Genomic DNA, 25412 nt, shown 5'->3' on the forward strand with positions numbered 1-25412 from the left:
GGTTAGTTCACTCTCCGTCTCTGTAGCGGATGTAACCCGATCCTTCTGACGGGTGAATATCCGTAAAGCCGCAGGTCCAGACGGCATTCCGGGCCATGTCATCAGAGCATGCGCGAACCAACTGGCTGGTGTTTTTACGGACATTTTCAACCTTTCCCTCTCTTTGTCTGTAGTCCCCACTTGCTTTAAAACATCCACCATTGTGCCTGTACCAAAGCAATCCAAAATCACTTGCTTAAATGACTGGCATCCTGTTGCTCTGACCCCCATCATCAGCAAATGCTTTGAGAGACTAATCAGAGATTACATCTGCTCTGTGCTGCCTCCATCACTGGACCCATTGCAGTTTGCTTACCGCAACAACCGCTCCACTGATGATGCCATTGCATCTACAATACACACTGCTCTCTCCCACCTGGAAAAAAGAACACTTATGTGAGAATGTTGTTTGTAGACTACAGCTCAGCATTCAACACCATAGTGCCCTCCAAGCTTGATGAGAAACTCCGGGCTCTGGGCTTAAACAGCTCACTGTGCAGCTGGATCCTGGACTTCCTGTCAAGCAGACGCCAGGTGGTTAGAATGGGCAGCAACATCTCACTGACCCTCAACACTGGAGCCCTGCAGGGCTGTGTACACACATGACTGTGTGGCAACACACAGCTCCAATGCCATCATTAAGTTTGCTGATGATACGACGGTGGTAGGTCTGATCACTGACAATGATGAAACAGCCTACAGAGAGGAGATGCACACTCTGACACACTGGTGTCAGGAGCACAACCTCTCCCTCAACGTCAGTAAGAAAAAGGAGCTTGTGGTGGACTTCAGGAGAAGAGATAGAGAACACAATCCCATCACCATCAATGGAGCACCAGTGGAGAGAGTCAGCAGCTTCAAGTTCCTGGGTGTCCACATCACTGAGGAACTCACATGGTCCGTCCACACTGAGGTCATTGTGAAGAAGGCTCATCAGCGCCTCTTCTTCCGGAGACGGCTGAGGAAGTTTGGAATGAACCGCCACATCCTCACACGGTTCTACACCAGCACTGTAGAAAGCATCCTGACTGGCTGCATCTCTGCTTGGTACGGCAATAGCACCGCCCACAACCACAAAGCCCTGCAAAGGGTGGTGCGAACTGCCAGACACATCATCGGAGGTGAGCTTCCCTCCCTCCAGGACATATACACCAGGCAGTGTGTAAAAAAAGCTTGGAAGATCATCAGAGACTCCAGCCACCCAGGCCATGGGCTGTTCTCACTGCTACCATCAGGCAGGTGGTATCGCGGCATCAGGACCCGCACAAGCCAGCTACATGACAGCTTCTTCCCCCAAGCAATCAGACTTTTGAACTCTTGATCTCCCACGATCAAAATTCATCAGCACTGCACTTTATTACTCTATATCTCACACCTAACTGTCATAAATTATATTCTCTCTTAACAACACACTGGCAACTTACTATCAACTGACAGCCTGAATGTCAATACAGTACAATACAACCTACTGTACATTTTATATATACCATATATACTATTTTTATTGTATGATGTGTATTCTATATTGTGTGTATTGTATACTGTACATTGTATGTTATTAGATTTTAAATTGTGTTGTGTAAATCTGATGTTTATTGTAAATTGGTATATGTCTCATCACTGTCACGACTACTTTGTTGCTCGGAACTGCACCCAAGAATTTCACACACTATTGTACTTGTGTATATGGTTGTGTTACAATAAAAGTGATTTGATTTGATTTGATTGATATAGAATAAAACAGCTTTTATAAGGTTTGTGTGCTGAGTGACTCCAGCCAGGTCTCTTAAAGCAACCAAATTGGCCCTGTTGCTAGGGAGGATAGAGTCACATGGGGTAACCTCCTCGTGGTCACGATTAAGTGGTTCTCACTCTCAATGGGGCGTGGTGTAAGTTGTGCATGGATCACGGAGAATAGCATGAGCCTCCACTTGCTGTGAGTCTCCGCGGTGTCATGCACAGCGAGCCATGTGATAAGATGCGCGGATTGACTATCTCAGAAGTGGAGGCAACTGAGACTTGTCCTCCGCCACCCAGATTGAGGTGAGTAACCACGCCACCACGAGGACCTACTAAGTAGGAATATGATGGTAATATAGTAACTATGGTTAATTTTGTGCTTACTGTAAATTTACAAAAATACAATGGTAAAACCATGGTTACTGTAGTCAAACCAAGGTTATTTTTTCTTAGGTACGGTTAAGGTTAGGTTTAGGCGTAGAGGTTAATGTATAGTGTCTGTGGGACTCTAAATAAACACAATAAACACACTGTAGTGATGCCCATATACTGTATGTTAGTATATGGGTGCAAATAGTATCTGACATTATTTGCACCAGGGTGCAATTAGTATCTACCATTATTTGCACCAGGGTTGGGGTGCAAATAATATCTGGCACTATTTGCACTTGGGTGTAAATAACATATACCATTATTTGCACCAGTGTGCAAATAGCATCTGCCAAAAATGACTGAGTTCACCTTTAAATGTTTATTTTATTTTATATTGCATAGTGTATATTGTTATTATTATTTTATTTTATTCATTACTTGGAACCTTATTTTAATTATATTTTTATTGTTATTTGTTACTGTTTTATTATTATTATTCTTAGTTTCCCTTTTCATTATTTGTTTTGTGTATTAATGCTTTGGCAGTATTTTATATGTAAACAAAACCATGCCAATATAGTACTTTTAAATTTAAATTGTAAAAGGAAAAAAACAAAAACAAAGAAAGCTAAACTCCTCAAGTGCAACAAAACATGTCATGATTCATCCATGAACAATTAAAACAACAACACAGTCAAATACATCTAAGGATGTATAGGTATCACGAATTATACATTACCAATTAATTCATTACGTTTTTTAACACGTTGCTATGTGTCATGTAGCGACTGTCACAACTTACCTTTATCTTGCTGAATTGCATGGGATAATTGTCAGATGAGCGAACATGTTGGAGGTGTTCCCGTATTTCGGTACCATCTCCAACTATCAATCCCTTTGCATTTTTATGAAATTCTAAATGTCAAAAAATTCATCTAAAATCTTGTGAGATGAAAATGGACATACTATATAGAATATAGAAGATTATATAGAAGGGTAGTCAGTGAACACCCTGAACTTTGTTTGAGGTCAGTAGGTCATGTGACCAAGGAGCTATTGAAATTAGAATGTTACAAAAATTCATGTAAAATCATGTGAGATGAAAATGGACAAACTAAGGGGTGTGCAATATAGAAGGGTGGTGAATTAACAATCTGACCCTTTTTTGAGGTCTGTAGGTCACATGACCAAGGAACTATTGAAATTCTAAATTTCAAACAAATCATGTGAGATCATAATGGACAAACTAAAGGGTGTGCAATATAGAATGGTAGTCAGTGGACATTTTGAACCTTGGTTGACATCAGTAGTTCACATGACCAAGGAGCTATTGAAATGACAAATTTACAAAATTCATATAAAATCATGTGAGATGAAAATGGAAAAACTAAAGGGTGTGCAATATAGAAGGGTAGTCAATGAACATTCTGACCCTTATTTGAGGTCAGTAGGTCACATGACCAAAAAGCTATTGAAATTCGAATGTAAAAAGGTTTGGACTTTGTTTACGCTCCCTAACTAATTCAACTAGGAATACGGAATGCTGCTCATATTTTCACACATTATTTTAAATAAATAAAGAGCTGCCAGTGTGATGGCTGTACAAATGAATATCCAGTTTTCAATCATTTTAGAAAAACAAATCACTAAAATTCACAACAAAAAAAAAATATATTTTCACATTCCAGGGATTGTGGTTAGTTCTCAGTGGATAGACTGACTTACTACATGTGAGATCATTACAGTATGACCAATTATATGAATAAAAGTATTAAATTATATTAGAAAAAAATCACAAAATTTCACCAAAATGTTACTTTCTCATTCAAAAGGTTGTAGTAGGCACATAGTGGGATGACTGACTTACTACAGGTGAGACTTTTCCAATAGCTCTCCATGTACAGTTTTAGTATAAATTAGAATAGAAAAAAAAAATCATTGCAATTCATCAAATTTAAGTAACATTTTGGTGAATTTTCGTGATTTTTTTTTTTTTTTTTTTCTAAAACAATTGAATCCTATGTTAACATGTAAACTGGAAAAAGAAAACATCACTTGTAGTAAGTTAGTCTATCCGCTGGCAGCCTTCTAAAACCTTCAGAATGTGAAAGTAGAATTGTTTTTTTTAAATTATTATTATTATTTAATACTGTATTAAATGACGTGGCAAAATATGACCTGTAGTAAGTCGTGTATCCTCGGAGCCTACTACAACCTTTGGAATGTGAAATTTTAAATTTGATCAATTGTAGTGATTTTTCTTCTATTCTAAATTATTACTGTATTAACTGTATATGGAGAGCTACTGGCAAAACCTCACTTGAAGTATGTCAGTCATCCCACTATATAGGAGCCCACTACAACCTCTGGAATCTGAAAGTAATATTTTTGTGAATTTTTGTGAATTTTTTTTATTAAATAATTGAACACTGTATTCATATAATTAGACTTACTGTAATAATCTCACCTGTAGTAAGTCTGTGTATCCACTGGGAACTTACTGCAACCTTTGGAATGTGAAAACCTTGTTTTATTTTAATGATTTTTTTTCTGAAATAATTGAATACTGTAAAAATCTCAGGTTTAGTAAGTCTGTGTATACACTGAGAACCTTCGGATTCTGAAAAAATAATTTTGTGAATTTTAATGTTTTTTTTTTAAATATTTTTTTTATAATTGAACACTGTATTCATACAATTTGACTTACTGTAATAATCTCACATGTAGTAAGTCAGTATATCCACCGGGAATTCACTACAACCTCTGGAATCTGAAAATAACATTTTGGTGAATTTCAGTCATTAAAAAAAATAATTCAATACTATATCCGTATAATTAGACATACTGTAAAAATCTCAGGTGTAGTAAATCAGTGTATCCTATAGGAATTGTGAAAATAACATTTTTGTGAATTTAAATTATTTTTTCTCTTAATTAATTGAATACTGTATGCATATAATTGAACTTACTGTAATAATCTCACCTGTAATAAGTCAGTCTATCCACTGGGAACTTGCCATGATTGTTTTTTTTTTTTTTTTTTTTTTTTTTGTTTGTTTGTTTGTTTGTTTTTTAAATAACAAAAAACTGTAGTACACTGGCAGCAATATTTTAATTAATTAATTATTTATTTTAAATAACAGTGTTAGGATAGTTATAACACGCAAGTCAATTTAATGTCCAGATGCCAGTGACTTGGAAACTATGGAAACTATGTTAATGTAACGTGTAGTGTCTATGGAGGTGGGATAAGAGACAGTGTCAGGGGGGTCCTAGGCCTTGTTTATGAGGTCAGCTGCAGATGGGAAGAAACTGTTCCTGTGGCGTGATGTTTTGGTCCTGATTGGCCGTTGCCTCCTGCCGGAGGGGAGTGTCTCAAAGAGATTGTGTCCTGGGTGGGAGGGGTCGGCCACAATCTTTTCTGCCCGCCTCAGGATCCTGGAGGCATACAGGTCCTGGAGAGATGGCAGATTGCAGCCAATCACCTTCTCAGCAGAACGAATGACACGCTGCAGCTTTTGTCCTTGGCAGTGGCAGCAGCATACCAGATGGTGATGGAGGAGGTGAGGATAGACTCAATGATGGAGGTGCAGAGTTGCACCATCATTGTTTTCGGCAGGTTTAAGTTCTTCAGCTGCCGCAGGAAGTACATCCTCTGCTGTGCATTTTTAATTAGAGAGCTGATGTTCATCTCCCACTTGAGGTCCTGTGAGATGATGGTTCCCAGGAAGCGGAAGGACTCCACGGTGTCAACAGGAGAGAATGATGGGGGTAAATGCAAGTAAAGCAATAATACACTTTAAAACTAGTAAGATCACTCTTAAATTCATGTTGATTTTGATGGACACTTCCTTTTACACTGAAATGCCTTCCGTTTACACTGAGAATGTAACGCACATTCACATATGAAATCACATGCACATAAATACAGACTTTAAAGAATGTGTCTTTGCATTAGAATTTCATAAGTATGTGTGCACGTAGAGTATATATATATATATATATATATATGTATGTGTGCATGATAAATTAGTGTATAAGCATGAGTTTATGTATGGGTGAGTGTTTAATAAGTGTATGTGTGCTGAGCCTCATGTACACAAATTGGAGACAAAGACAGGCCTACATACAGTCATAAAGACTGACTGCAGCCTATACGAACACTCAAAGCCTGATAACAACAATGGTGCCAAAATCAAACAAAGGAAGTCCAAAACAGACTACAGATCCCATGATGCCTTGCTCTCTTTACACCTATGTGTGAAATTCTGAAGGATCGAACTCTCAACTCCTATTGGATGAAACGCATGACAGAATGCGTCCCAACCATGACATCATCAAGAGTATAAAAACCTCAGAGATCTTTCTAGGCATTGCTTCCAGCGACAGTATGTGCCTCATTTAGATGCAGCCCTGCTGCTGCCAGGTGTAGCCTCGTTGCCCAAGGAAGTAACGTACGTACCTGAAATTTGGCCATACGATCTCCATCTCACTGGACGAATTGAGATTTCTCCATGTTCCACCAAGCACCCGAACGGATCCGAAGGAGACCGCCGAGCAATCAGCGTCTCACCCATTTGCCTGCAGAAGAGAAGAAAGAAGATTTCTCTTCCTTCTTCAACTGAGTCTACTTCGTTGTTTTCTCTGCTGACCCACCGAGAATCAGCCACCATACCGCCCGCCGACAGAGCGAAGAAACAGCCTCCCATCATCACCCGAGCTTCGAGGAACCGAGTCGGAGTCAAACGACAGACGAACACACATTCTACCCGCGTCCTCACGTGACTCAAGTAAGAGGTTTACATCTGGGCAGAGATAAATTATTATAGTGTGTTATTCTTGTGTATCAAGGTCATTGCTTGTACAGTTTACAGACCGCTGAGTCCGCTCATTGCTGCTAATAATACTCAAGGTATTATTTGTAACATACTGTTACCTCGAATGAGATTTGCTGTGTTGTTGTCAAACCACGTTGGACTGTTTGGGCATTTCGGCCATCGTGGGTGAGACTGGAACTCTGAGTTTATCCAATAAAGAAATAACGACTGCGGCGGACGGATTATGTGCCGTTCACCGCGTCTCTGAGTGATAAAATAATGGTTGCCCTCTCTCCCTCGATCGCTTGCATGCATTGAGCTTGTATATTTCCGTGAGAGTTTCATACATGAATGCGCATGCTTCTAGTTTTTATGTATAAGTGAGTGTAATGCAGGTGTATCGATCTGCATTTCACATTGGTGGGTGCAAGCATTCCATGTGTATTTGTTAGAGCATTCCACATGTACGTGTAAGTAAATTACTGTATGCAAGTGTTTCATATATGTTTGCATAAGTGAAGTTTGATTTACACCCTATACGGTGCTATCTTCATCTCTTGCTGTGTCAAACATGGATGTGTGAGTTAAGTTTGTTTCCAACTTCACGCGACTGAGTGCTCGTGCTGCTTGCTTGCTCTGTTCCAATAGTATCTACAGTGCATTCGGAAAGTATTCACAGCGCTTCACTTTTTCCACATTTTGTTATGTTACAGCCTTATTCCAAAATTGATTAAATTCATTATTTTCCTCAAAATTCTACAAACAGTTTCCCATGATGACAACGTGAAAGAAGTTTGTTTGAAATCTTTGCAAATTTATTAAAAATAAAAAATGAAAAAAATCACATGTACATAAGTATTCACAGCCTTTGCCATGACACTCAAAATTGAGCTCAGGTGCATCCTGTTTCCACTGATCATCCTTGAGATGTTTCTACAACTTGATTGGAGTCCACCTGTGGTAAATTCAGTTGATTGGACATGATTTGGAAAGGCACACATCTGTCTATATAAGGTACCACAGTTAACAGTGCATGTCAGAGCACAAACCAAGCCATGAAGTCCAAGGAATTGTCTGTAGACCTCCGAGACAGGATTGTATCGAGGCACAGATCTGGGGAAGGGTACAGAAATATTTCTGCAGCATTGAAGGTCCCAATGAGCACAGTGGCCTCCATCATCCATAAATGGAAGAAGTTTGGAACCACCAGGGCTCTTCCTAAAGCTGGCCGCCCAGCTAAACTGAGCGAATGGGGGAGAAGGGCCTTAGTCAGGGAGGTGACCAAGAACCCGATGGTCACTCTGACAGAGCTCCAGCGTTTCTCTGTGGAGAAAGGAGAACCTTCCAGAAGAACAACCATCTCTGTAGCACTCCACCAGTCAGGCCTGTATGGTAGAGTGGCCAGACGGAAGCCACTCCTCAGTAAAAGGCACATGACAGCCTGCCTGGTGTTTGCCAAAAGGCACCTGAAGGACTCTCAGACAATGAGAAACAAAGACTGAACTCTTTGGCCTGAATGGCAAGCGTCATGTCTGGAAGAAACCAGGCACCGCTCATCACCTGGCCAATACCATCCCTACAGTGAAGCATGGTGGTGGCAGCATCATGCTGTGGGGATGTTTTTCAGCGGCAGGAACTGGGAGACTAGTCAGGATCGAGGGAAAGATGAATGCAGCAATGTACAGAGACATCCTTGATGAAAACCTGCTCCAGAGCGCTCTGGACCTCAGACTGGGGTGAAGGTTCATCTTCCAACAGGACAACGACCCTAAGCACACAGCCAAGATAACAAAGGAGTGGCTACGGGACAACTCTGTGAATGTCCTTGAGTGGCCCAGCCAGAGCCCAGACTTGAACCCGATTGAGCATCTCTGGAGAGATCTGAAAATGGCTGTGCACCGACGCTCCCCATCCAACCTGATGGAGCTTGAGAGGTCCTGCAAAGAAGAATGGGAGAAACTGCCCAAAAATAGGTGTGCCAAGCTTGTAGCATCATACTCAAAAAGACTTGAGGCTGTAATTGGTGCCAAAGGTGCTTCAACAAAGTATTGAGCAAAGGCTGTGAATACTTACGTACATGTGATTTTTTTTTCATTTTTTATTTTTAATAAATTTGCAAAGATTTCAAACCAACGTCTTTCCTGTTGTCATTATGGGGTATTGTTTGTTGAATTTTGAGGAAAATAATGAATTTAATCCATTTTGGAATAAGGCTGTAACATTACAAAATGTGGAAAAAGTGAAGCGCTGTGAATACTTTCCGGATGCACTGTATTTTCTGGTAGGGTTGTTGAAGCTTATATTGCTTGTTATGCTTTCATGAATCGAACATTACTCGTGTGTTAACCGATCGCGATGTAGCTACATTGTCCGGTGAAGTTACTGTGACATGTTTAATATGTATGACTTCTTGTATTTGTTATATTATATATTTAAGCATATTATTTTTATGTGTAATAAAGTATATTTTATCCCCCATCATTATTGAATCCTCGTTTTATGTTTTTAGTTCACGGTGTAATTGTGTGCATTGCATAGACATGCTATTGTAGTAACTGAGGCTGGACAATATAGTATAAAATAATAAAGTCTTCTATTGAACTCGTATCAGCCATATCACAGGCTGAACCTCTTAAATTGAAAATTGTAGTACAATTCAAACATTAATAGTAGATCAAACACTTGAATAATCATATTAAGATCTACTGGTGGTGTCTGAGGAGAGTCCCCTGTTCTCTTTTTAAAAGTGCTTTGAGTGTAGTGTCAGAAAAGCAATTTAAGGGTAAAATTAAATCAACTATGTAAATAAGAGTGTTGTTGATCTTCATCGAAACAAGTAATATTTCCGTTTCAAATGTTTACTCATATAACAATATCAACAAGAAAATAGCATGTTATGACTCTGGCTCCATTCATGATCACACACAGTGGATGTCCAGGTGGCTCAAATTGGGAAATTCATCCGCCAGAAGAGCAATGCCAAAATACGACTGAAGTAATGTATTCTTCTGCAAATTGCTTGCAGTTTTAAGTTTCAACCACAGATGTCACTAGAGAGAACAAAGATACATAGTGCAGTTTTAATTGTAAGCAATTAATTCTAAGCAAACGTGACGTTCAGGGCAGAACTATTTTAGTGCAGTATCTGTAACTAGGATATCTGTCCCTGACATCGTTGATATCAGACAAACTGAATAATTTAGTTACGTTTTTGTGCATGTTCATGCATTTGCTTTTAAAAACTTTTAGATTGTGTGGTTATTTCCCTCTTAAAACCTCATGTAACCGGCAAATTGTAAACTATTTGTATTATTTTATTATGCAGCGCTCCACTGCTGTGGCATAATAAGCTTAATGTCTGAATGTGCTTGAAGTGGACAACACAGAATTGTCACAGCTCCAGCTGACTGTTATTATGCAGCTAAAATACTTCTAACTAATTGGATTTTTAATGCTTAAGGTCACAGATATGCATAGCAAATACAGTAAATGTCATAAGGTTATTTAACATCAAAAGCTTAAAGGTGCAATATGTAACAAATGTGCAAAAAATGCCAATGTGTGAACAGCTTGTAACGCAACTTAAAAAATGAGCTCTTGCCGGACTTCCTAGGTTGCCTATTAAAGCCTGTAGACTGATTTTCATGCAAAGGAAGCGGGTTGCTTTTGCCGGGGAAATCCAAAGGATGTGACGTTTATGCACGCCAACGGTCAACAGATGAAGAAAGGGAGTCCGGCCTTACAGTTAAAAGAGCCAATCACCTTTTAGATACACACATCACCTGTCAATCAACTCTAGAACGGGCATGCACATTAGCTATACAAGCCGGGAAAATTGAATTTCTTTACATAATATGAGGTAATGAATCACAATTTATGATACCAGTATTTTCATAATTTATTGCTGATTTGAAATATGTTCTTTGATTGTAATCTTGACAAGTTGTTTTTGAGATTTTGGTCTGTCTCCATTCAAGTAGAAAGGAGCTGCACTGGCATGACTGGAAATAGCCTCCTGAGAGTGTTCTAAAGATTGCCGACAGTGGACTGACTTGCTTTAAAGACTTTGGGCGGAGCTAATAAACAGAACAAATCTGGCAGAGAACAAGGTGAGTTGTCTTTGTAATGTCTTATTAAATCTATCGTTATTTTGTGAACAATGAATCTATATATTATTGCTTTTTATCTGCTCACTACTGAATCTGTAGGTGTGTTATTGTTATTCTTATTGAAGCTTGAATTTTTTTTCTTTTGTCTTACTAAATCAAATTTTATTATTTCAATTACCCTTCAGATTTTGTTTTGTAAATGGGTTTTACGATAAAGTCACTGAAGCTTTTGTTATTATTTCTGAATATAAATGGTTTGTTCCGTTTTGTTTTATTTAGGCCTAATGTTTGTGAGTTTATGGTAGCCTAGTACTAATACTCTTGAATGCTGTAAGTATTTTGTTGCATTGATCAAAATTCCCGATATTGAGCAATGCCTTTGGTGCATTTTTTCCCTTGTAGAGACATATTATGATTTGGAGAAGTCAAACATTACCTCAGTTGCAGCAGCGCAAACCTGTTGCAGCAATTTTCAGTGCCCTTATTGCATGGCCAGTGTTTAAGCCGACTAGACTGGAAAAATTAAAATTGCACCTCCAAAGCCACTCCAACAAGGCAGTTGTCCATGGAGATATTAAATTCTTTAGTTGTTTGTCAACATATGTAGCACAAATATTTATATTTACTTTTCACAGATCTTTACTTTCACAGAGCGTCACTCCATTACCACTGTCTGTACTGAGCAACTACAGTTTTGAGGTGAGACACATATTCACATGTTTGTAAACATAAACAGCATCCCACTTCAGCCAAAATGCCACCAACCACCAGTGCAACAGTGCCTATGCCAGCGGTCAGAGACACACCATCAACAACCGGTACAACAGTGGCCACGCCAGCAGTCAGACTGTGGGGTTTTCATGTTGATGGTGAGGAATCTAGGCAAATCATCTTTTTGACATAAATAAACCTGTAATTGGTGTGCTTTATAAGTATTTGTTGAAAGAAAGAATAAGGACACAGGTAATTACATTTATTTAATTGGCAGACACTTTTATTATAAGCAACTTACATTTACATTTATTAATTTAGCAGATGTTTTTATCCAAAGCGACTTACAAATGAGGTGAACAACAGCAGCAAATCATCCTAGGCAGTAGTAACACAAGTGCTGTAATACAAGTTTCAAAACTGTTTAGAGAAATACCCCTAGCAAGGAGGATGAGAGAGTTTATATATATATATGTGTATATATATTAGGGGTATAATGGTACACAGAAGTCATGGTTCGGTACGTACCTCGGTTTTGGGGTCACGGTTCGATACGAGTTTGGTACAACAGGAAAAAGCAACAAATCCCAAATGCTAGGTTTCTTTTCATTTATTTTGAATAGACAGTAGTGCAAATTACAGTTTGTTCCACCTAGCGGCATTTAGTCCCCCCTGAGGTAGTTGGTACAGTACAGCCTCCTTTAGTGTATTAAGCACTAAGCAGTAAACAGAATGCACTCTTGCATAGGTCATATTTTTTTTGTAGGGCTGATAAAAAACAAAAGGTATTTGGTCACAATCAACTATAAAACTGAAAAGCATCTCTTTTGTTATAGAAGTACAAAATAAATAGAATAATGAAAAATAATACTTGTGCATTAGGAGAAGGAGTGTTACAATTTGTTCCACTTAAACTATATGTTGTTTGTGTATGCAATTGCCTGGGTAATGATTTTGGCCCTGTCTGCTCTCACATCTAGAGGCTGGTTTAAAGCTGCAGGGATACGTTTTTGCACTCCTGTCATCTATTTCTGCCTAGCTCCAGTGATTGGCACATCTGGGTGATGTTGTCAGATATGTGTTAGCATGTTGGACGTATATCCACTCACATACTGTACAGCTGTCTTACAATGCCGACACACCGTCCTCGTCCTATCTACCACTCGCTCTCTACTGCTGCCGTAGTTCAATGGGAACCCGAAACTTCCCACACTGCTGATTTATAACAAGTAGGCGGGTCTTCCAGCTCTTGCGTGTCATCTGAACTCACCATTCTTCTTCTGCTCTTTTTCCTGTTGTGGTGGTTAGCAAAAAGCGTTCATTACTGCACGCGCCCCCTTCTGGATTGGAGTGTGGATCGCCTGTGACTGTCTCAGATATATTCTTCATCTGACTACATGCACAGAACCGTGACGTCAGTACCATGATGGTTCGGGATGAATACATCCGTTACACCCCTAATATATATATAATAAGAAGAAGACTGTGCACTAAAGGGATTGGTTCAAGTGTTCACAGAAGAGCTCTCTTAAGATGCTTTATAAAGGATTTTAGAGAACCAGCTGCTCGGGTGGAGTTTGGCAGGGCATTCCACCAGCGAGGAACAGTTGAGGTGAAAGTCCTGGACAGTGATTTTTTGCTTCTTTGCAGTGCATTCAATCTATTAGCTTATAAATGTATGTGTTTCATGGGAAAAAGGCTGCACAATTAATCAAAAAAATATTCGAGATTACAATTACAGCTGCCACAATTAACTAATCGTGATAAATTTAAATTATAGCAGTCTATGTAGTTCGACTCTTTTTTGACTTCATTTTCTATTTAATGTGTGCTTATCCAGTTGTTGAGCCTTGTAACTGATTACAGACATGATTGTTGCTCACTTTTGTGTAATTTTTAAAACATTTGAATAACAACTTTGTTTGCTTCTAAGAGGGCCAATGTGAGGTTGACCATTTACGATTAATTTACTGATAAAACGGCAATACATTCAGAAACAGTTATCGGCTTGTTTTGGATGTGCAGCCTACATAAAAAATATTGCATGCATTTGATCCACAACAAAGTAAGTATTTTAATGTAACTTGTATTAATTTAAATTAATCACCATTACAATATCAAAGGAAATAATCGACAATTCTGATTTTTGTCATTATCGTGCAGCCCTACATGGGAACTCAAAACATTGCCGTTACCATCATCCGTGCTCTATCTCTACTGGATGAAATGCAGGAGCTCTGTAGCTCAACTAGTAGAGCATGGATCATGCTTAACCTGGCATGTACCATACTGTAAACACATATTTGCATAGTACTTTTTGTGCAATTTAAACTGTTACTGAAGTTGTTTTTTGCTGTTGTTTTTCAGTATGTTCAGCACATTGTCTGTATTACCATTTCAAGTAATTAAATTGGACTTCGTGCTGTTGTTGCAGTTGATATTTAAAGATTCTCTTTTTTTTCTGACTTCAAGTGTGACCTTCCCATTATAAGGAAATGGTGGACACTACTTCTTTTGGAGAACTTTGGAGTTATTTCTGAAAGGTATCTCCCTATTTCCCTCCAGACCACACTAGCAACCCCCCGAATGATAATTCTAAATCAACCTTAAAATGTATGTTACAGGACAGAAGCCTCTGTTCATGAGACAATTCCAAGAGAAGAACAAGGCACTCCCAGCAGCAATAAATATAGATATGTTCACTGGCGTCCAAAAGTTTTGAATAATGTACAGATTTTGTTCTTATAGAAAGAAATTGGTACTTTTTTTTTTTTCACCAAAGTGGCATTCAACTGATCACAATGTATAGTCAGGACATTAATAACATGAAAAATTACTATTACATTTAAAAAAATAAAAAAATAAATTAAAAAAATGTTTAGAACTTCTTAAACTACTTCAAAGAGTTCTCATCATAAAATCCTCCATGTGCAGCAATAACAGCTTTGCAGATCCTTGGCATTCTAGCTGTCAGTTTGTCCAGATACTCAGGTGCCATTTTACCCCATGCCTCCTGCAGCACTTGCCATATATGTGGCTGTCTTGTCGGGCACTTCTCACGCACCTTACATTCTAGCTGATCCCACAAAACCTCAATGGGGTTAAGATCAGGTGACTGTGCTGGCCAGTCTATCACCGTCAGTACTCCTGAGGACTGCTTCATCCCCAAATATTTTTTGCATAACTTAGAAGTATGCTTACGATCATTATCCTGCTGCATTATAAAATTGGCCCCTATTAATTTCTGACCATAGGGGATGGCATGCCATTGGAGAATGGAATGATATCCTCCCTTGTTTAGGGTTCCTTGCACACTGTATACATCTCCAACATTTCCAGCACCAAAGCACCCCCATACCATTATATTTCCTCCACCATGCTTGACTGATGGTGTTAAGCATTCCTCCAACATCTTTTCGTTCACCCTTCGTCTCACATACATTGTCCTGTTTGAGCCCAAAACTTCAAACTTCGATTCATCGGTCCGTAACACTCTTTTCGGTAACACTTTATTTTTATGGTCCCAAGTAGATATTTAACTGACTATAAGTGACTTATCAACTGGCTTGCTATAGCTAGTAAACAGTGTTTCAACAAACATTCAGTAGACTATCAATAGCCTGTATAACGGCAGAAAAATAACAGCTTATCGACTGACTTGCTATAGCTAGTAAACAGTGTATATAGATCTCTATTAATGACCTACTTACATTATTGTTGAGAACATCGGTTCATTAAAAGGTCATTAATAGAGATCTATATACAGGCTACTGAAAGTCTACTGAATGTTTGTTGAAACACTGTTTACTAGCTATAGCAAGTCAGTCGATAAGCTGTTATTTTGCTGCTGTTATACAGGCTATTGATAGTCTACTGAATGTTTGTTGAAACGTTGTTGAAACACTGTTTACTAGCCATAGCAAGCCAGTTGATAAGTCACTTATTGTCAGTTAAATATCTACTTGGGACCATCCAAATAAAGTGTTACCCTCTTTTCCAATTATCTGTTGTCCAATGTCTGTGTTTCTTTGCCTACTCTAAACTTTCTTCTTGTTTTTCTGTTTCAAAAGTGTCTTTTTCTTTGCAATTCTTCCCATAAGGCCTGCACCCCTGAATCTTCTCTTTACTGTTGTACATGAAACTGGTGTTAAGCAGGTAGAATTCAATGAAGCTGTCAGCTGAGGACATGTGAGGTGTCTATTTCTCAAACTAGAGACTCTGATGTACTTATCCTCTTGTTTAGTTGTACATATGGCCTTCCACATAGAGATGTCCTTGTTAGAGCCAGTTGTCCTTTGCCTTTGAAGACTGTAGTGTATAGCTTTGTATGAAATCTTCAGTTTTTTGGCAATTTCAAGTATTGTATATCCTTCATTCCTCAAAACAATGATTGACTGACAAGTTTCTAGTGAAAGCTTTTTTTTTTTTTTTTTGGCCAGTTTTGACCTAATATTGACCTTAAGACATGCCAGTCTATCGCATACTGTGGCAACTCAAAAACAAACATTAAGACAATGTTAAGCTTCATTTAACTAACCAAATTGCTTTCAGCTGTGTTTGATATAATGGCAAGTGATTTTCTAGTACCAAATTAGCAATTTAGCATGATTACTCATGGATAAGGTGTTGGAGTGATGGCTGCTGGAAATGGGGCCTGTCTAGATCTGATCAAAATTACTTTTTTCAAATAGTGATGGTGCTGTTTTTTTACATTAGTAATGTATTTTGTGATCAGTTGGATGCCACTTTGGTGAATTAAAGTACCAATTTCCTTCTGAAACAGCTAAATCTGTACATTATTCCAAACTTTTGGCCGCCAGTGTATATATATATATATATATATATATATATATATATATATAAAACCCAAATTCCAAAAAAGTTGGAACAGTATGAAAAATGCTAATAAAAACAAAAAGGAGTGATTTGTAAATATTTTTTTATGTACAGTAATTTCAAACCAGATGATTACAACATGCTCCAAAAAAGTTGAGAAAGGGGCAATTTAAGACTTCTGAATGCGCATGATCTCTGATCCCTCAGACATCATTCATCTGTAATAGATATCATGAACATGGGCTTGGTATTACTTTAGTAAACCTTTGTTAGGGCACCGAACTGGCGAGGGAGGCGGCCAGCGAGCACAGAAGGTAACTCCTCTTCTGAAACTAACCGCAGCCAGCAACAACTGCACAAGAGCACAGTTTAACACAACAGTAACGGTTACAAACACCACAGTAACAGTTACACACAACAACCTTCACATTGACAATAACACCACAATGATCCGACATTGGACATGGCACACGATGGGATGTAAATAAGAGGAACAAACAAGGGACAGGTGTCACTCACAGCTGAAGGTTGTAATGACCAGCGTTCCCATGGAAACAATCAGGGTTCCCATGGAAATGCTGATTCAGCACGCCAGCGGCACTTGAAACACATAAGGGCAAAACGTAAACACGCTTTGACAAAAACAGACAGGGAACGATGATGCCACAGTCCACATCAGGCGAACACACAACCTGCAAGGTGCCAGGAACCATGACATCACCGGTGCTCACACAAAAGGGGTGACACAAAACACTAAGGCAGGTCGATACTGCCACGGTCCTGTCAGGCAGAACACCAACCTGACAAAGTGACTGGACCGTGACATTTCTGCCAAAAATATAATTTGTTGTTAATGTAATTTATTAAAAACAGGTGCAGGTTATGATCAAAGTACATACCCAATGCAATATACAATAAATACACTATAAACACCTTTGGGGCATGGTACAGCAAGTTTGTATTGTCTACGAATGTCTTCTTGATGGCATTCTATATGTAATGTATGGTTGCTGAGATGAGACGGGAGACGCTGGATCTAAATGCAGGCTTTTAATGAAGATGATAATTGTGAGAAAAAAAACAGACAGGAACTCATAAAGCAACAAACAATAACTGACAAAGGAATACAAAAACTAAGGGGTATTTATACAAACAAAAGCTAATGATGAAATGGAAAACAGGTGAGAACAATCAGAAGCAGATGGCAGTGATGAGAGCAGTGCATGATAGGTAATGTAGTCTGGGGGAAACACTTCAAAATAAGAGTCCTAGGAATCACGAGGGAGACAGGCTGTGACATAACAACCCCCCCTTAAGAGTCGACTCATGGCGCCCCAAAGATGGCTGAGGAGAGCAGAAAGATACAGGTGAGGAAGGGGACCTGGAAGATGACCAGGTGGCCAGGGAGGAGACCCCAGGGTAAGAGTTGGGTCCGGAGGTCTGGGGGGGGGGGGGGGCCATCTCAGGGTAAAGACTGGGTCCAGGGGTCTGGGAGGTGGCCTCAGGGCAGGGACTGGGTCAGAAGGTCTGGAAGGTGGCCTCAGGGCTGGGATAGAATCAGGAGGCCTGGGAGGCAGCCACAGGGCTGGGACTGGGTCAGGAGGCCTGGGAGGAGGCCACAGGGCTGGGTAAGGAGGCCTGGGAGGTGGCCACAGGGCCGGGACTGGGTCAGGAGGCCTGGGAGGTGGCCACAGGGTGGGGACAGGGTCAGGAGGCCTGGGAGGCGGCCACAGAGCGGGGACAGGGTCAGGAGGCGGAGATGCTGGAGGAGGGGCAGCCAGAACTGCTGGAAGAGAAGTCTCTGGAGGAGTGGGTGGAACCGCTGGAAGAGGAGTCTCTGGGGGAGCAGGCGGAGCCATGGAAGACTCTGAGGGCAGAGCCGTGGAAGACTCGACGAAGGCAGGCGGAGCCTGGAGAGGCTCGAGGGGTGGGGCCATGGAAGGCTCTAAGGGCAGAGCCGTGGGAGGCTCAAGGGGCGAAGCCATGGAAGGCAGAGCCGTGGGAGTCTCGAGGGGCGAAGCCATGGAAGGCGGAGCTGTGGGTGGCTCGACGAGAGCTGGCAGAGACTGGGAACAGACCTCCATGATCAAGAGCACTGGCAGCGATTGGGGAATGACCTCTGTGGTCGTGAGCACTGGCAGTGACTGGGGAATGACCTCCGTAGTCATGAGCACTGGCAGCGACTGGGGAACAACCTCCGTGGCTGTGAGCACTGGCAGCGACTGGGGAACGACCTCTGTGGCTGTGAGCACTGGCAGCGACTGGGGAACGACCTCCATAGTCGTGAGCACTAGCAGTAACTGGGGAATGACCCCCGTGGTCGTGAGCACTGGCAGCGACTTTGGAACGACCTCCATGGTCGTGAGTACTGGCAGTGACTGGGGAACGACCTCCGTGGTCGTGAGCACTAGCAGTAACTGGGGAATGACTTCTGTGGTCATGAGCACTGGCAGTGACTGGGGAATGACCTCCGTGTTCGTGAGCATGGGCAGAGACTGGGGAGAAGGTGTCCGTTTCCTTCTCCTATTCCAGACAGCTGGGAGCGTCGTCACGGGAGCGGGCGAGGCCACAGGCATTGGCACTGTCTCGTTGGCCGTGGCAGGTGTGGGTGCTGGCTCGTTGGCCGTAGCAGGCATGGGCGCTGGCTCGTTGGCCGTGGCAGGCGTAGGCGCTGGCTCGTTGGCCGTGGCAGGCTTGGAGCAAGGGGCCGAAGATGCAGGTTTTGGCCCGGGGTTCCCGCCATAATCCACTGTGTAATGGGAACCGCAAAGTTCCAGAGCCTTCTCCACATATTCGCAGAGGGTCCAGTGAGGATCAGCCAGAGGCATCAGTTCCTTCAGTGCACTATTCAGACCGGTCCGGAAGAAAATCACCAGAGAGCGGTCTGGATAGTGCACTAAATTCACTAATTCTAAAAACTCACAGACATGATCCTCAACTTGACAGTCCCCTTGCTTTAGTAGCAGGATTTGGACAGCCGCTAGATCCATGTAGGTGAGTTCTTCTGTAACGTCTGGTTGCTGAGATGAGACGGGAGATGCTGGATCTAAAGGCTTTTAATGAAGATGATAATAGTGAAACAAACAGATAGGAACTCATAAAGCAACAAACAAGAACTGACAAAGGAATACAAAAACTAAGGGGTATTTATACAAACAAAAGCTAATGATGAAACAGAAAACAGGTGAGAACAATCAGAAGCAGATGGCAGTGATGGGTAATGTAGTCTGGGGGAAACACTTCAAAATAAGAGTCCTAGGAAACACGAGGGAGACAGACTGTGACACTATATCAGAATCAGAATCAGAATGAGCTTTATTGCCAAGTATGCTTACACATACAAGGAATTTGTCTTAGTGACAGGAGCTTCCAGTACACAACAATACAAAACAGCAACAAGACTTTTAAAAAATATTTAAAAATTGAATAAAAAATAAATAAATATTGAAAAGAAAATAAAGTATATAAAGAATACACAATAGTCTATATATATATATATATATATATATATATATATATATATATATATATATATATATACATATATGTACACACACACACACACACATACACATACATACATACACACACATACATACATACACACATACACATACGTAGTGCAAATCTAAATACAAATTGGTTATATACAGTGCAAGGGAATGTAATGGTAGAAGAGGTAGGATGTGTTGGATAATATAAAAAGAATAAGTAGTATATTTCACATTAATTATTGCTCAATGGGGCAGTTTTAACTGTTCATGAGAAGGATAACCTGAGGGGGAAAACTGTTCCTGTGCCTGATGGTTCTGGTGCTCAGAGCTCTGAAGCGTCGGCCAGAAGGCAACAGTTCAAAAATGTAGTGGGCAGGGTGAGTGGGATCCAGAGTGATTTTTCCAGCCTTTTTTCTCACTCTGGAAGTGTATAGTCCTTGAAGGGTGGGCAGGGGGCAATCAATAATCCTCTCAGCAGTCCGAACTGTCCTTTGTAGTCTTCTGATATCCGATTTCGTAGCTGAACCAAACCAGACAGATACTGAAGTGCATAGGACAGACTCAATGACTGCTGAGTAAAACTGTTTCAGCAGCGCCTGTGGCAGGTTGAACTTCCTCAACTGGCAAAGGAAGTACAACCTCTGCTGGGCCTTTTTCACAATGGAGTCAATGTGGGTCTCCCACTTCAGTTCCTGTGAGATGGTAGTGCCCAGGAACCTGAATGACTCCACTGCTGCCACAGTGCTGTTTAGAATGGTGAGGGGGGCAGTGTTGGGGTGTTCCTCCTAAAGTCCACAATCATCTCCACCATTCTGAGCGTGTTCAGCTCAAGGTTGTTTTGACTGCACCAGACAGCCAGCTGTTCAACCTCCCTTCTGTATGCAGACTCATCATCATCTTGGATGAGGCCGATGACAGTGGTGTCGTCTGCAAACTTCAGGAGCTTGACAGAGGGGTCCTTGGCGATGCAGTCGTTGGTGTAGAGGGAGAAGAGTAGTGGGGAGAGCACACATCCCTGGGGGCACCAGTGCTGATTGTACAGGTGCTGGAAGTGAATTTCCCTTGTCTCACAAGCTGCTGCCTGTCCGTCAGAAAGCTGGTAATCCACTGACAGATAGACGTGGGAACAGAGAGCTGGTGTAGTTTAGTCTGGAGTATAGCTGGGATGATGGTGTTGAAAGCCAAACTGAAGTCCACAAAAAGGATCCTTGCATATGTCCCTGGTCTGTCCAGATGTTGCTGGATATGATGCAATCCCATGTTGACTGCATCATCCACAGACCTCTTTGCTTGTTAAGCAAATTGAAGGGGATCTAGAAAGGGTCCAGTGATGTCCTTCAGGTGGGCCAACACCAGTCTCTCAAATGACTTCATGACTACAGATGTCAGGGCGACAGGTCTGTAGTGATTAAGTCCTGTGATTTTTGGTTTCTTTGGGAGAGGAATGATGATTGAACATTTGAAGTAGCAGGGAACTTCACACTGCTCCAGTGATCTATTGAAAATCAGTGTGAAGATGGGGGCCAGCTGGTTAGCACAGGATTTAAGCCATGCAGGTGAAAAGCCATCTGGGCCTTGTGCTTTCCTTATCTTTTGTTTTCAGTGCAGTCAAAGCAGGCTTGTAGTTCCAGCTCTGCTTCATTGGTCCATCTCTTTACAGACCTTACTACAGGCATAGCAGCTTTTAGTTTCTGTCTGTAGTTTTGAAGAAGATGAACCAGATAGTGATCAAAGAGTTCCAAAGCTGCTCTAGTGACAGAGCGATATGCATCCTTTAATGTTGTGTAGCAGTGATCCAGTATATTTCTGTCTCTGGTGGGGCATGTAATGTGCTGTCTGTATTTGGGCAGTTCATGTGTGAGGTTTGCTTTGTTAAAATCCCCAAGAATAATAATAACTAAGTCTGGGTATTTTTATTCTGTGTCTGTGATCTGATCAGCCAGCTGTTGCAGCGTGGCATTCAAACACACGTTTGGCGCAATGTAAACACTCACCAGAATAAACGAGGAAAACTCGCCCGCGGTGGGTAGAAAGGCTTACAGTTAATAAAGAGCACTTCCAAATTAGGACAGCACATCTTCTTTAACATTGTTACATATGCACACCAACTTTCATTGATGTAAAAGCATGTTCCACTGCCTCTCGTTTTCCCTGTTAACTCCGCAATGCGATCCACTCTGAACAGCTGGAAGCCCGGCAGATGTAACGCGCTGTCCGGAATGGCTTCACTCAGCCAGGTTTCTGTGACGCACAAGGCAGCAGAGGTTGAAAAGTCCTTGTTTGTGTGGGTGAGGAGATGTAGTTTGTCCGTTTTGTTAAGAAGAGAGCGGAGATTCGCTAGATGAATACTCGGCAGCGCTGTACAAAAGCCGCGCCGATGGAGCTTGACCAGCGCGCCCGCTCGTCTCCCTCGTCTGTGTCTCTTGAACAACACAGCCGCGCCTCCAACTAAAATGTCCAGCAAAACGTATGAATATTCAAAAACCGGGAAAAGATTGTCTGGTATATACTGTCGAATGTTCAGCAGTTCGTCTCTGGTAAAACTGACTGGAAAATGATTACTAAACACAGGACAAACAAACCAAAACAACAAAACAATAGGAGCGCTCCACACCGAGGCGGCCATCCGCAGCGCCATCGTGATGATCATATCTACTCTAACTGCTTCTACCATATCGATCTATGGGAAAAATAGTAAGAATGGTATGGTAGTATGTAGCTTTGAACTTGACCTGTGATGTTTTCTATACATGGTAAAAATAATAATTGTTTTCAGTTCACAGTCAATATAATCATAAATGTGCGCGATTACAGACAGAAAGATGCTAACTTTATTTCCACAAGTATGTAAACTTTGTTGATTTATTTCAGTTTTTGTTTACCCAGCTACAGTATTACCACAATTAATGTGTGCAATATTCATTTGAAGTCTGTTAAAAGACTCAGTTCAACAAAAATATGGGATTTAAGCACTCAATCCAGCAGAAAGTATATCATAATCAACAGGTGTTGAAGCTATTATGACAGACAACACTGCTTTCATCTTACAGAGATTGGCTGGCACCTGGCATTTTTAGTTCCTAATTTGCTATAGCAGAGGAATTTGAACTTTATTGACACCCTCGACCACCCTCAATGCTTTCTCCGCACCATTCTTATTCCCACAATGCACCTCGCGAGTTTGGCGCTAAACTTCCATTGAAATGAATTGAAAATGCTTGCTCACCTTTGCTCAAAATTCGCCAGTGGAGTGATCGCGTTGGACGTTCACATTGGCCGCATCTCTTCCGTGAGAAACAGCAGTGCCTCTATGCAGAATATAAAGTTATCTATAGGGTCCTATGCCAATTTTTTTCTTTAATAAGATCATAATAATCTGACATTATTGCTGCTTCAAGAACAACAGTAGGCAGTCATGTGCACTTCATCTTTATCAGCACACTTGGTTGTGATTGGTTAATATACTGTGCACCTACAGTATATACACAGAATGGCAAAAGGTCCAGCAGTTTATTAATTCTTTCCTTTATTAAGTTATTGTATTGAGTTTACTTGCATGCAGACATATAAATTGTAGTGTCCCATAGGTTCGGTTTGAATAATTTTGATTTGCTTTTGTGTCTTTTCTATAATCTTTTTATTATTTTAGTGTTGTACTGCACCCAGAGTCGCTGAGCTCAGTGTGAGCTGCGTGGCAAAACTAGGCTCAACGGCGAAACTATCTGCTCACTGCCACGTCTGGTACATGTCACCTTGCGACTCACACTTGCAGTGGGAACATTGTAATCTGTTAATAGGAGTAACAAAACGAAAACGCGACGCTCACACCATGGCCACACCCCGCTCACGGAGGATGTGTGAATCCTGCAAGCGATTGCTGTCCTGAAACTGCTGTGACATCTGTGACAGAGCTCTGCAGATGGATATTATTGGCTCCAGATAGATATATCTCACTCTTTTTGGTGCTTTCGCTTCAGGTTTGTTCATGAGCTGTGAGATGAAGATACATTTGTGCCTTAAAGATTTGCATGTGAAGAGTAAGATTTTTAAAAGTGTAAACAAAATTCATGTGTTGTGAATCTGAAACTTCATATTAACACAAAATAAACGTGATCTGTATCATTCTGACTTCCTTTTTTCACGCTTACACTTTTGGCACTATTTTCCCCCTAAATAGGGCCAAAACATTGCAAACCTGCAAAGGCGATGTGCAAGCAAAATATGGGTGTCAAGAACAGCAAAACAGATTGACCATGCAGAATCAGTCTGTATTTTTAAAAATAAACTATTGCAAAATTGTAAATAACTTGTGTTTGTGAAAATATATATATTCCAGAAATAATCAGATATACATTGTTCCATTCCCTTTTGTTGTGCTTTGTTTGTAAAGTTAAGCTGACGCAATTTATTGATATAAATATGAATCTCAATCTGGTGTTCAAATGTTTATTCTTGTTGCTGTTAATAATCTATCTATCTATCTATATATCTAATCATTTTTTCAGTAAGAGTAGCAAGAACCTGAGTCACAGGAGAATGGCAGTCTGGGTGATCTAGAGAGAGTAAACCACCTATCACACTATTTCATTATACTAACTCATTTTGCCCACTCTGATGAAGTAGAGATGTTTATATCCAGTTTCATAATAAGTAAATAGGACTGATTAATGGGGCTTCTCATTAAACCCCTTTTATTAAAGTAAAAAAGAATTAATACAATCTTTTTCAATCTGATTAACTGACAAGGAATAAAGGGGAAAAAGAGTTGGCACCAAATACTATACAATGAAAATGGTGACAGAGGCTAAAATTCTGCCTAACATCTCCTTTTGTGCTCCATGGAAGTAATACGGGTAGGAACAACATGAGGGTGAGTAAATGATGACAACATTTTAATTTCTGGGTAAACTATTCCTTTAATTACAAACACATAAAATGTATTATATATTATTTTGTTGTGGGCACTTATAAAATAGCCCAGTATTTTTTATTTGTAGAATTTTTTTTTCTGTGCCACCCCAGAATGATTGCTGGCCACTGCCTGGCCACTCTTGTATAAAATTTCTGGCTTCACCACTGAATGTGAGTGTTTACATGGTTTGTTCAAGAAAGACATGCGTTTGTTTTTTTTGCTTGGTTAAATATCAGATTCAATTTCACTACCAGTTTATGCAGAAATACAGAAAACACATACTTTTTCCTGCAGCTGTATACTGCTTGTGAGTGTACTGTAAATTGCTTTGGATTTAAGTGACAACATTTTTATTACTGAAAGAATGTAATCAGTATGCGTG

General features: G+C 40.5%; 2 long non-coding RNA genes across 2 annotated transcripts; both read left to right on the forward strand.

Moving 5' to 3' along the window:
• Positions 1-10966: 10966 nt before the first annotated feature.
• On the forward strand, positions 10967-14110 carry LOC127437037 (uncharacterized). The gene is made up of 3 exons (XR_007896504.1): positions 10967-11077; positions 11713-11946; positions 12769-14110. It is a non-coding gene; the product is annotated as an uncharacterized LOC127437037 (long non-coding RNA).
• A 93-nt stretch (positions 14111-14203) lies between these two features.
• On the forward strand, positions 14204-24240 carry LOC127437038 (uncharacterized). Its single transcript, XR_007896505.1, has 2 exons — positions 14204-14331; positions 23768-24240. It is a non-coding gene; the product is annotated as an uncharacterized LOC127437038 (long non-coding RNA).
• The last annotated feature ends 1172 nt before the right edge of the window (positions 24241-25412 follow it).

This window comes from Myxocyprinus asiaticus, chromosome 47 (assembly GCF_019703515.2).
Source record: "Myxocyprinus asiaticus isolate MX2 ecotype Aquarium Trade chromosome 47, UBuf_Myxa_2, whole genome shotgun sequence".
NCBI classification, from domain to species: Eukaryota; Metazoa; Chordata; class Actinopteri; order Cypriniformes; family Catostomidae; genus Myxocyprinus; species Myxocyprinus asiaticus.